General features: G+C 46.8%; 1 long non-coding RNA gene across 1 annotated transcript; it reads left to right on the top strand.

Moving 5' to 3' along the window:
- Nucleotides 1-4,119, top strand: LOC122435329. Its single transcript, XR_006267638.1, has 3 exons — nt 1-1,159; nt 2,895-2,954; nt 3,833-4,119. It is a non-coding gene; the product is annotated as an uncharacterized LOC122435329 (long non-coding RNA).
- Nucleotides 4,120-12,818: the final 8,699 nt, after the last annotated feature.

The following is a 12,818-nucleotide window of genomic DNA, read 5'->3' as shown; positions in this document are numbered from 1 at the left end:
GGGGCCAAGGCTGACAGAAGGGCTGGGACCTCATGGTGTGGTGAGGGGTGGAACAAGATGGGCAGGGGCAAGGGCACGATTGCATTGACACCTTGAACTCTGCTCAGTGTCCCAAAATGGAATCATCACCTTTTCCCTCCATTGCAACATTTTTCCAGCACCTCTGGCCTGGGGAATGCCAAAATTATACAGAAGTCGGTCAAAGTGCAAAAATCAGGTGACAGTGACAGACCTGATGGCCTGGGATGGGGGACTCAGGGTCACTGGTACCCACTTTGTAACCTCACCTCTCCCTTGACAGAAAAGGACAAATTGAGCTGAGTGTGGAGCACTTCTCAGCCAACTCCAAATGGGCCTGCCACCCAAGTAAAGCTGCACTGTCACCCACCACCGCTGGAGGCTTGGAATTGGGTTTGTGGGCACAGAGACTGGATTAGGGGCCACCAGGAGATACCAGAATGTCTTGCCAATCTCAAGTTTCTAAAGAAAACTCTGGCCAGTGGGAGATGAGCACATGGCAGATCCCTTGGCCCTGCCCAGATTCAGGAAAGAGAGAGAAAGGGGATAAGAGAAAGGACAGAAATGGGGAAATTGTAAAGACCAGTCCACCTTAAGGAGGCATAGAGACAGGATACTAAATGGGGAATAGAGAAGCACAGAGAAACTTTGAGATGCCCTGAGAAAGACATGGTTAGAGGAACGGGTGTTTGAGAAATTCGTAGTGGCTCCTTTGCACCAGGTGTCGAGCATAGGACCTCAGTTGAGCAGAGCTCAGCTGTCTACTCTGGAGCGTAGGTCAGTGGTGAGTGGATCATGCTGGGTTGCTTGGTGAAGCATCAGGGCCAGCAGCCCTGTCCGATTCATAATGGCTGTGCGCACCTCTGCTCCTTCTCAACCAGCTCGTGCAACTGTGGGGGTAAGTGTGAGAAGGGGCTTGTAGGATCCCATGCTGCCCCTCAGCCACACTCAGCCTTGTAACCCACTGCACGAACACACTCCAGGTCCACCTCAGCACGCCTCAGCTTCGCCCAGCAATAGTGGAGGTTGCAGAAGCATTTGGGGAGATGACAGAAATCATCAGTGACCTCAAAGACATTGTGCACTAGTGGACAACCACACACCTCATCATCTGGAACCTGTGGGCAGAAAGAATGATGAGGTATGGATGGGGGTGTTTAGAGGGGGATCAGACAGGTAAAATGAGAGGAAGAGGGGGATTGGAGGGCAGTCAGGCAGAAGGAGAGGGATGGGACATGACCTAGCAGGAAGGAAGAGAGGAATTCATTGATTACTGGGTAAAGAAGAAGGGGGCACAGAGGGTATGATCAAGCATGGAGGATGGAGGAAGAAGTTAAGCTGGGATGTAGGAAAGGGTGTGATCAGGTAAGATGGATGGAAGAGTAGAAAGAGATCAAACAGGAAGGAGAGGAAGGATGGCAGGGAAGTCTGACAGGAAGAAGTACATGAATGTGAGTGACAGTCGCCCAGTCATGTCCAACTCTTTGTGACCCCATGGACCCATGGAATTTTCTAGGCCAGAATACTGGAGTAGGTAGCCTTTACCTTCTCCAGGGGATCTTCCCAAACCAGGGATTGAACTGAGGTCTCCCGCATTGCGGGCAGATTCTTTACTAGCTGGACCACAGGAGATGAATGGAGTTGGTAAAACATAGAGGAGGTGAGGAATGGGGTCAGGAGTGTGGAGGGATGAGGGCTGATCAAACAAAGAAGAAGGGATTTTGGAGATGGGAAGTGGTGAGAAGGTGACTGGGGAAGTGAGGCAGGAAGAATAAAAAAAAATGAAGGGAAGTCAGAAATTCAGAAGAGAGGAATTGAGGGTGGCCTTTCAGGAATGGTTGGGGTGGAATGTCAGGCAGGGTCTGGGAAAAGAAAGTAGATGGGCAAGCAAGGAGACAGGGGGAATGGGATGGTTATACTGAGGAGCACAGAACCAGAAGAAGAAGGTGGTCAGGTAGGGAGAAAGGGGAGGGGAAATGGAAGGTCATGAGATAGAGAAGGAAAAGTCTCACCTTGGGGTCCATTGAGTGCTCGGGGCCTAACACCGGGAGTTGCTTATAGTACCTCTTACTCTGTGGGTTGTAAACATCACAGAAGAGCCTTGTGGCTCTGGGGAGAGATTGAAAGTGAGGTGCTAAAGATGAAGAGAAGGGTGGTTTCACCCTGAACCCAGGCCACACTTTCTCCCAACCCCACCCAAGTGGGCTTCCCTGGCGGCTCCTCATACAAACCCTGCCCCAAATTCACCCACTTTTGCCTCTGAGCCCACCCACATCCTACCCTTGATCTTGCCCACCCTGTTCCTGATCCTGTCCACATCATGCCTTTGAAGCTTCAGCTTCATCATCAGTCCTTCCAGTGAATACTCAGGGATGATTTCCTTTAGGATTCGCTGGTTTGATCTCCTTGTAGACCAGGGGGCTCTCAAGAGTCTTCTGTAACATGAATATTTACCAGAAAATACAAGCATAAATTAGCCTCAGGGCAAATTATTGAAACGTGTGGTTCACCAGTTTCCACCTCCAAGATTCCCTCAATCTGTTGACTTTGAGTCTTTTGCCTATTATTCCCTAGCTGAGGGTTTCATCCTGGGCTTTCCTGACTCCCTTTTTCCTGCAGGGTCTGCATTCTCAGGAGTCTCTCTCTCCAGTCCCTCTTGCAGTGTCTTGACATAATGTAATAATGACATACAGTCTTCCCACCTAACTTGGCTCCCTTCACATGTTGTCCAGAGTAGGGGTTCTTCCCTTAGAAAATAGGTTTAACCAAGTGGCTAACACAGTGATGTTTAACTGCTCCTTTTCTCCTTCCTTTTTCTCTAGCATGCCCCCAAATTGAGCAGCTGCTGCTAAGTTTTATGTAATAATCTGTTCTAGGTTGAAACAAATGTAGATAAGACTAGTGCATGATTTTGAACTGCCTCTGGATCCATGCCGGTAAGTTGTGGGAAAGCCTCAACAAACTGTCAATGAAAATCACCAAAGAAATCACTAGTCTTCTGAATACACTGCTGTGATTTCTCCTAGCTCACTTTTCGTCAAAGGGCTTAAAATATGGCCACCTGCAGGCCTCTCAGTGGGTCCCTCAAGCCATTAGTTCTTCCATGGTTGTGGGATGTGGCATATAGTCTGAGTCTTTTGGCCACCTTTCCCCCTGATATGGTGGGTTGCTTTCTGGTCCTGACATGCCTGCTCCATCAAACAACCAAAGCCTGCTGCATGCAGAATTCTGTGCAGCTATCAGGGCACATCCCATGTTTGGGGCTGTAAACTGAAAACACACTGCCAGGTACTTGTGCAAACTTCTGTGGGTGTTTCCCAGGCCCAGGAAAAGAATCCCTCAGTGAATAATGTAGGGAAGTTGAAGAGCATGTCGATTTGTACTGTTTCAAGTCTGGGTAGTCAATGGCATCAGCTTTATTGGCAAAGTGGTAAGGGAAGGCTAACTGTCTTTTCACTGACTCAGGAAAAATGTAGAATTAGACGACTCTTGGGTTTCCTTTCCCATATTGTGTTTTTCAGCCTAACACCACTTTTTTTTGTCTATTCCAGTGACTGCTGCAACCACTCTCCATCCTGTAGCCACCATGGGAGGTGGGGTGGGGACACAGTCTTTTATTAAAGTTCCCAGTTACTCCTTAATAGTATTGCTTTATCATCTTTGCTTTCCTGGCTATATAGTTTGTAGATAAGATAATACTCTTGAAGGTTGAGATCTAGGCTAAGCCTGAAATGGAATCACAGCTAGGGCATGAGACACACACATCTCACACAGGGCAGATAATTCATTACTGTCTCCTTGTCCTTCTTTGCAGGGAAATCTACTTAAACGCCTATCTTGAAGGTCATCGTTTCGCCCTTACTAGAAGTCGGATTGAGGCGTGAAGATGAAGAGATGCCATGGAAAGGGACCAGAATAAAGGGAGACAGCTGAGAAAGGAGGAGGAGGGTTTGGAGAAAGAGAAAGTGACTTTAGTTCTCCCATTTCCTCTTCCATTTTCCTACATCTTCCCAAATAATGTAACCTTCTTCCTAGGATGATATTCAACCTGTAAACACAAGTATGTCCTTTGCTGGAGATGAAAGTGCAAGTGTTAGTCGACCAGTCGTGTCCACCTCTTTGCAACACCATGGACCCCAGCCTGCCAGGTTCCTGTGTCCGTGGGATTCTCCAGGCAAGAATACTGGAGTGGGTAGCCATTCCCTTCTCCAGGGGTCTTCCTGACCCAGGGATCAAACTCAGGTCTCCTGCGTTGCTAGCAGATTCTTTACCGTCTGAACCACCAGGGAAACCTGGGCAAGAGGTTCTTCTAAAAACCACCATATATGTTAATTCATCCAAATTAATGGAAGCATGCTCAGGCCAATATAAGCCTGCATTTTCCTTTCAAATGGATGTCCTTCCAAATGTCATATAGAGCGGTGTTGGCCATTCAAGAGAGAAGATCTGCAGGCAACATCTGGGCTTCCCATCTTTCCCACCATTAAAGCTGATGGTGGCCCTGATGGATTTTTAGGTCCTGTATTATGCGTGCTTACTCAAAAAGACAATCTAGAATTTGGAGAGTGAGATCTATCCAGGTCATATTTAAAAAGAGCAAAGTGCTAAGAGGGAGGCATTTTATAATTCACGTTCACTGGTCTGCTCAGTTCAGGAACGTTCAGGCCATCCCATCCTCATCAGCAAACTGAGAAAATTAAAAGTACAGTCTCCTGAAAGCCCAGGACATCTTCTCCACAGATGGAGAATAGAAACAGAATGATTTCATTACTGAGTATTAAAGCAGACTGTGATTGGCATCATGGGCAATCTGCTAATCAGACTGCAAAAGTAGCAAGAAATCAACCTTTTAACTGAGCAGATACAGTCCAGTACCTAAATGTTGTTAAGAAGAATGACAACTAGTTGTCCTGCAAGAGGACCTGAGACCACCATTTTCTCTACATTCGATCATAGTTCATCCTAAGCTCTGCTGGCAATGGGAGTGGCATCTGTGCCAGTTAACTGCCTTTATCCAAAGGCAAAGTCAGACTTCTCCTCTCTTTTATGACAAGGAGGTATCAAGGAAAGAGAAGAAAGCCTTCCTAAGTGATGAATGCAAAGAAGTAGAGGGAAACAATAGAAAGGGAAAAACTAGAGATGTCTTTAAGAAAATTAGAGATACCCAGGGAACATTTCATGCAAAATTGTGCACAGTAAAAGACAGAAATGGTACGGACCTAACAGAAGCAGAAGATATTAAGAAGGGGTGGCAAGAGTACACAGAAGAACTATACAAAGCAGATGTTAATGACCCAGATAACCACAATGGTGTGATCACTCACCTAGAGTCAGATATCCTGGAAAGTGAAGTCAGGTGGGTCTTTGGAAGCATCATTATGAACAAAGCTAGTGGAGGTGATGGAATTCCAGCTGAGCTATTTCAAATCCTAAAAGATGATGCTGTGAAAGTGCTGCAATCAATATGTCAGCAAATTTGGAAAACTCAGCAGTGGCCACAGGACTGGAAAAGGTCAGTTTTCATTCCAATCCCAAAGAAAGGCAATGCCAAAGAATGTTCTAACTACCACACAATTGCACTCATCTCAAACACGAGCAAAGTAATGCTCACAATTCTCCAAGCCAGGCTTCAACAGAACATGAGCTGAGAACTTGCAGATGTTCAAGCTGGATTTAGAAAAGGTAGAGGAACCAGAGATCAAATTGCCAACATGCATTGGATCATAAAACAAGCAAGAGAATTCCAGAAAAACACATATTTCTGCTTTATTGACTATGCTAAAGCCGTTGGCTGTGTGGATTGCAACAAACTGTGGAAAGTTCTTTAAGAGATGGGAATACCAGACCACCTTACCTGCCTCCTGAGAAATCTGTATGCAGGTCAATAAGCAATGGTTAGAACTGGACATGAAACAACAGGCTGGTTCAAAATTGGCAAAGGACACGTGAAGGCTGTATATTGTCACCCTGCTTATTTAACTTCTATGCAACATATGGAATTCAGAAAGCTGGTAATGATGACCCTATATGCGAGACAGCAAAAGAGACACAGATGTAAAGAACAGACTGTTGCACTCTGTGGGCGAAGGTGAGGGTGGGATGATTTGAGAGAATAGCATTGATACATGTATATTACCATATGTGAACTAGATCGTCAGTCCAGGTTCGATGCATGAAGCAGGGTGCTCAGGGCTGGTGCACTGGGATGACCCTGAGAGATGGGATGGGGAAAGGGGTGGGAGGGAGGGTCAGGATGGGGAACACATGTACACCCATGGCTGATTCATGTGAATGTATGGCAAAAGCACCATGATATTGTAAAGTAATTAGCCTCCAAAAAATAATTTTAAAAAAGAAATTCCCATTAGCCAGATGGTATCTAAATAAGATTATTTTAAAAACTGCCAATTCTTGCTTCTACAATATAAAAAATTTTAAATAACTTATTGAATTATATAGTAATCTGCATATTGAGCATTTCATATTAAATATCTGTGGTAATTTTATAAAATCAGAAAAAAAACTATGCAGAGTACATCATGGGAAATGCCTGGCTGGATGAAGCACAAACTGGAATCAAGATTGCCGGGAGAAATATCAATAACTTCAGATGCACAAATTACACCACCCTTAAGGCAGAAACCAAAGAGAAACTTGAGAGCCTCTTAATGAATGTAGAAAAGGAGAGTGAAAAAGCTGGCTTCTTAAGCTCTAAAATCACTGCAGATGGTGATTGCACCCACAAAATTCAAAGGTGCTTGCTCCTTGGAAGAAAAGCTATGACAATCCAAGAGAGCATATTAAAAATCAGAGACAGTACTTTGCCCACAAAGGTCTGTCTAGTCAAAGCTATGGTTTTTCCAGCAGTCATGTATGGATGTGAGAGTTGGACCATAAAGAGAGCTGAGGGGCAGAGAATTGATGCCTTTGAACTGTGGTGTTGGAGAAGACTCTTGAGAGTCCCTTGGACTGCCAGGAGATCAAACCAGTCCATCCTAAAGGAAATGAGTCCTGAATATTCATTGGAAGGACTGATGGTGCAGCTGAAGCTCCAATACTTTGGCCACCTGATGTGAATAACTGACTCATTAGAAAAGACCCTGTTGCTGGGAAAGATTGAAGGCTGTAGGAGAAGGGGACAAGAGAGGATGAGATGGTTGGATGGCATCACTGACTTGACGGACATGAGTTTGAGTAAGCCCCGGGAGTTGGTGATGGACAGGGAAGCCTGGCATGCTGCAGCCCATGGGGTCACAAGGAGTCGGACACGACTGAGGGACTGAACTGAACTGAACTGAGTTCCAGCTTAGAGCCAGGCCGTGAGGCTAAGCTCCCAGGATGACAGAGAGACAGAACACTGTCTTCTTTGGTGTTTATATTTCAAGGAGATGTCTCCTAGCCCCAAAAGAAAATTATTCCTGGGTTGTTTTGCTGACAGAAGGCTTGTTTACCCTTTTAAGATTTACATATGTATCCAAGGGGCAGAGGAAGGGTTTACAAATACCAGTTTTCTCAAGGAAATATTCTAAGAAAAGGGAAGGAGGGAAAGGTCTCTTTCTCTTATAGCCACAGGGAAGATTCCCTTTTTTTAAAACAGCTGTGAGTTTTAAAAGGCTGTGAGTTTCCTAAGCCTGAGTCCCCACAGATGTGACGCAGATCATGCTTGACAAATGCCAGTATGTGCACTGAGTTGCCTGAACCTGAGCCTGGGCAACCTGCTGCCTAAGAGCAGCCTGGAAACCAGCCTTCAAGTCATTTGCTGTAAGCACAAACCTGAGACATGTCAGGGAAACAGCACTCGGGGCCTTGCTTTCCTGTCACACTCAGCAAGATGTGTAGGAGCACAAGAGCCCCATGGAGGAGTGTCTTCCAAGTCCAGTGGGACGGAAAAGAAGGCCTAGGCAGTGACACAGCACTCCCAGTGCCGTCAGTCTGTGCTGTCCGTTCGTTTACAGCCACAAAGTCTCCAGTGGTCAGGGCCACTGGAGCAACATACATTCCATTGGCGGTAATCCACAGTGAGCCTGCACCCCCTGCTAGTTTTTTCCACTGGCCATACTGGGCCATTGTATTGATGCTTTACTGTCGTCATCTACCTGCCGCATTTTAGTCCTAATCAAGGCTGTGACTTCTTTGTCCTCCAGGGATTCTCTGCTGTTTCTCTTCAGACACCTGGGCGAGGATAAGGGAGATGCGTTGGGGAGTCAATTGCATACTCTGCTGTCATCTCTCTGCATGTGGCAGTCCCTGAACCAGAGAATTCCCTTTGGTCTTTATCCAGCATTCCTAGAACAAGCATGCAAAACACTGTCCCAGTGAAGTATTAGGTTTTGGAAGCAACAATGACAGTACTGTTGACCCTTGAACAATGTAGGGGTTAAGGGCACCAACCCCCGCTCTGAGTTAAGAATCCAAGTATAACTTTAGACTCTTCCAAAACTTCACTACTAATAGCCTACTGTTGACTGGAACCCTTACGGTTACCATAAACAGTTGATATGTTATATCCATTACCTGGGCACTAGTGGTAAAGAAGCTGACTTCCAGGGCAGGAGACGAGCAAGATAGGTGGGTTTGATCCTTGGGTGGGGAAGATCCCCTGGAGGAGGAAGTGGCAACCCACTCCAGTATTCTAGCCTGGGAAATCCCATGGACAGAGGAGCCTGGCAGGCTACAGTCCATGGGACCACAAAGAGTCAGACACAACTGACAATGCACACTCACTCATGCCTTATATACTGTATTCTTTTTTAAAAAATAATTTTATTTGTTTTGTGTTTGAGGTGGGGGGACTGTGCTAAGTCTTTGCTGCTGCATGGAAGTGTTCTCTAGTTGGGATGAGCGGGGTCTACTCTCTAGTGGCGGGCCGCACCATTCTCATTGTGGTGGCTTCTGTTGTGGATCTCAGCTTCTAGGGTTTGTGGGCTCAGTCGTTGAAGCTCTGAGGCTCTAGAACACTGGCTCAATAGTTGTGGCACACACAGGTTTATTTGCTCCACAACACGTGGGATCTTCTCAGATCATTGATGGCACCAGTCACTCCTGAATTGCCAGGCAGATTCTTTACCACTGAGCCACCAGGGAAGCCCCTAAATACTGTATTCTTAAGGTAAGCCAGAGGAAAAAATAATGTTATTAAGAAAATTCATAAGGAGACACACCTTGGATGGCAGCGGGAGGGATGGTGAAATTTGCAGCCTGCCCCTCTGGGCTCTAGTCCTTGGGCCCCTGTTCCCCCAACCCTTTGGGTGGCCAGCCCATGTCCTGGTGGAGGCCCAAATGGTAGACCTCTACACCATCATATACAACACAGGCCATGTTGACAAGCTTCAGATGCTTCAGAGGCTGCCCAGCAGCCAGAGCAGGGAGGAGCTGGACGAGCTGATGGGCTAGTTGGCCAGCGGGGGACAGGGGTGGGGGGTTAAGGTGGGGACACTGCTTGTCATCACCTCCCATTGCAGCCAGCTAGATGTGGTTGAGTACCCGGAAGACAAGAGAGGTGCCAGCAGGGATGCTGGCGGCTCCATACACTTCAATGACGAGAGCATCGAGGGTGCGCAGCTGCCGTGGGCCGCCTCAGCAGCTGATCACCTGGACGTGGTGCGGAGCCTGCTGTGCTGGGTGGCGGGTGGGGGGGGGGCTTGGTAAGCCGCAAGAATCGCAGCTAGAATGGCTTCACTCCTGCACATGGCAGTGGACATAGACCACAAACGAGGGCCAGTTCTAGGTGGGCAGATTCCCCTCCCTCCAGGTGGTCAAGGTACCCTCGACTGTGGGGCTGACCCAGACAGCCAGGACTTTGAAAACAACACGCCAGTGCACATCGTAAAGCAGAACAACTGCTTGGGGATCACGAATGCCCTGACAGAGGCGGGGGCACACATGGATGCCATCAGAACTTTCAAGAAGACAGTCTATGAGCTATTACTGCACGAGAAGCTACTGGCCAAGAGCACCATTCAGCCCTTCAACCACGTGACCCTGTAGTGCATTGCGACTTCCACCCTGGACAAGAACAAGATTCCACCCTGGACAAGAACAAGATTCCATACAAGGGCTTCACTCCCTAAGAGCTGGAAGCTTTCATCCAGCTGCACGGAAACGGGTGGGAGAGGAAAACCTGGGATGGGTGGGGCCCACACCTGTCCTCGCCTTCTCTGGGGAACACTTGTGGTGATTGGAAACCAGGAAAGAGCTCATGGGCCTCCATGGCCCCCTCCCCTCATCAGGGAGAGGGGACAAAAATCAATGAGATGTTGGTGGTAGAAGCTTCCAGACCACGTGCTCAGAGAACTGACCTTCTATGAGTCCCTGCAGTCATCCTCCACAAGAAGGTGCTCAACCTCCCACACATCCCGTCTGTCTGAGTTTCAGAGAATCTTGCCTCTGACCTGGGGCAGAGAGATTGAAGCCATCGCCTTCCTCCCCTACTAGAAACACATGTAGAAGCTGAGAGTTGGGTTCAGCTTCTACCTCTGACCTATCAGACAGGATAGACCCAGCCACCCTGGGCAGTGTTAGAACTGGGGCCCCTGAGAAGGCAAAGTGGGAGAATCCACCTTTCCAGCACATTCTCACCTGCTCCTTCTGCCCTGCTGTGGGTCCAACTCTCTGCCCCCAAGCCTCCAGCCCCTTGGGTAGCTTTTGTATTTGGTGTTCTGTTTATTTACTTGGGGGAGGGGAGTTAGTGCTCACTAGGTAGCTCTGTGGTAAAGAATCCACCTTCAAGCAAGAGACACAGGAGATGCAGGTTTGATCCCTGTGTCGGGAAGATCCCCTGGAGAAGGGAATGGCCACTCACTCCAATATTCTTGCCCGGAGAATACCGTGGAGAGAGGAGCTTGGTGGGCTACAGTCCATGGTGTTGCAAAGAGTTAGATGCAAGTATGCACGCTCAGCCACAGGCAGCTTACAGCTGTGGTGCAGGAGGTTTTGCTGCCCTACCCGTTTAAAAAAAAAGATTTTGGGAGGAAGAGCTAAGATGGCAGAGGAATAGGACGAGGAGACCACTTTATCCCCTACAAATTCATCAAAGAACATTTGAACGCTGAGCAAACTCTACAAAACAACTCCTGATCGCAAGCAGAAGATATCAGGTGCCCAGAAAAGCAGCCCATTGTCTTCAAAAGGAGGTAGGACAAAATATCAAAGATAAAAAGAGAGACAAAAGAGTTATGGATGGAGACCCATCCTGGATAGGGAGTCATAATAGAGGAAGTTTCCAAACACCAGGAAACTGTCTCACTGGCGGGTCTGGGGGAAGTTTTCGAATCTCGGAGGGCAACCTAACTGGGAGGAAAAATAAATAAAACCCACAGATTACTTACCTAAAAGCAACTCCCAGCAGAAAAGTACCCCAGACGCTCACATCCACCACCAGCAAGTGGGGGCTGAATGGAGAGGAGTGGGCGGCATTGCTTAGGAACAAAGGAAGGACTGAGCAATTCCAGAGAAGAGCTAGCCGGCTGCGGACCGGCCCATCCCCCGCCAGAGGCAGGAGGCGGGGGGAGGGGAAAGGGACAAACTAGGCCCCAGAGAGACATCCCCTACCAAACTGCAAACAGGCTTCCAGTTTCTAACCAAAGACTTCCTGAGATTCTGGATGGTTGACATCTGCCGGGAGGGTTGCAGCTAGAGACCAGCTCCCCAGAACAGACACAAGGCGCACCAGACTGGTGCGTGTGGAAACTGAGGCTGGGACTGTGGAGGGGATAAGGCACACTGCACCCAGGGAGAGTGCACTCATCAAGCTCCTGGTTGCCTGAGCTGCTCAGGCCGGGGAAGGCACAAAATGCAGGCCCAACCGAGTCTGCGCTTTTGTGGAGTTCCTGAAAACTGGAACCACATGCAACACAGGGCCCACTCCCTATAGAGCAGCCTGGAGCCTGAGCAGTGTAGACAGGGAAAGCACACAAGCTGCAAGCAGGGGCAAACCCAGTGTGGCCGGAACACTGTGAGTACTCCTCACACAGGCCAGTGATATTTGTCTGCAGTGCCCGCCCCTCCCCGCAGCACGACTGAACAAGCGAACCTAAACAAGAGACCACCTCCACCCACTTGTGTCAGGGCGGAAATTAGACATTGAACAGACCTGCAAACAGAAGCCAAATAAGCAAAGGGAACTGCTTCAGAAGTGACAGGTGCAACAGATTAAAATATCTGTAGTTAACACTGACTACACCAGAAGGGGCCTATAGCTATTGAGAAGTGTAAGCTGGAACAAGGAGCTATCTGAAACTGAACCAAACACACACTGCCCGCAACAGCTTCTGAGAATTTCCTAGATATACTTTTACTTTTTTTTTAATTAAAAAAATGTTTTTTCTTTATTTTATTTTTATTTTTTATTTTATTTTATTTTAAAATTCCCTATTACTCCTCTATTACTCCTTAATTTTCATTTTCTTTTAAAGTCCTCTATTACTCATCTATTACTCCTTAATTTTTATTTTCATATATTTTTACTTTTTTTAATTAAAAAAATTTTTTTCTATTCCCTTTTATTTCCTTTTGAAGTCCTCTATTACCCCTCTATTACTCCTTAATTTTCATTTTCATATATTTTTATTCTTTTTCTTTTTAATTAAATTAATTTTTTTCTAGTTTCCTTTAAAGTCCTCTATTACTCATCTATTACCCCTTAATCTTCATTTTCATTTCACTATAACCTTGCAAAAAAAAAGACCCTATTTTTTAAAGCAAACTTCAAATATATTTCTTAAATTTTTTGTGTTTTTGTTTCTGTTTTTAATATTGTATTTTTAAGAGTCTAACCTCTACTCTAGATTTTTAATCTTTGT

Source organism: Cervus canadensis, chromosome X, assembly GCF_019320065.1.
Source record: "Cervus canadensis isolate Bull #8, Minnesota chromosome X, ASM1932006v1, whole genome shotgun sequence".
In the NCBI taxonomy this organism is placed as follows: domain Eukaryota; kingdom Metazoa; phylum Chordata; class Mammalia; order Artiodactyla; family Cervidae; genus Cervus; species Cervus canadensis.
The sequence above is the reverse complement of the archived record's forward strand: the minus strand, read 5'-3'. Positions and strand labels throughout refer to the sequence as shown.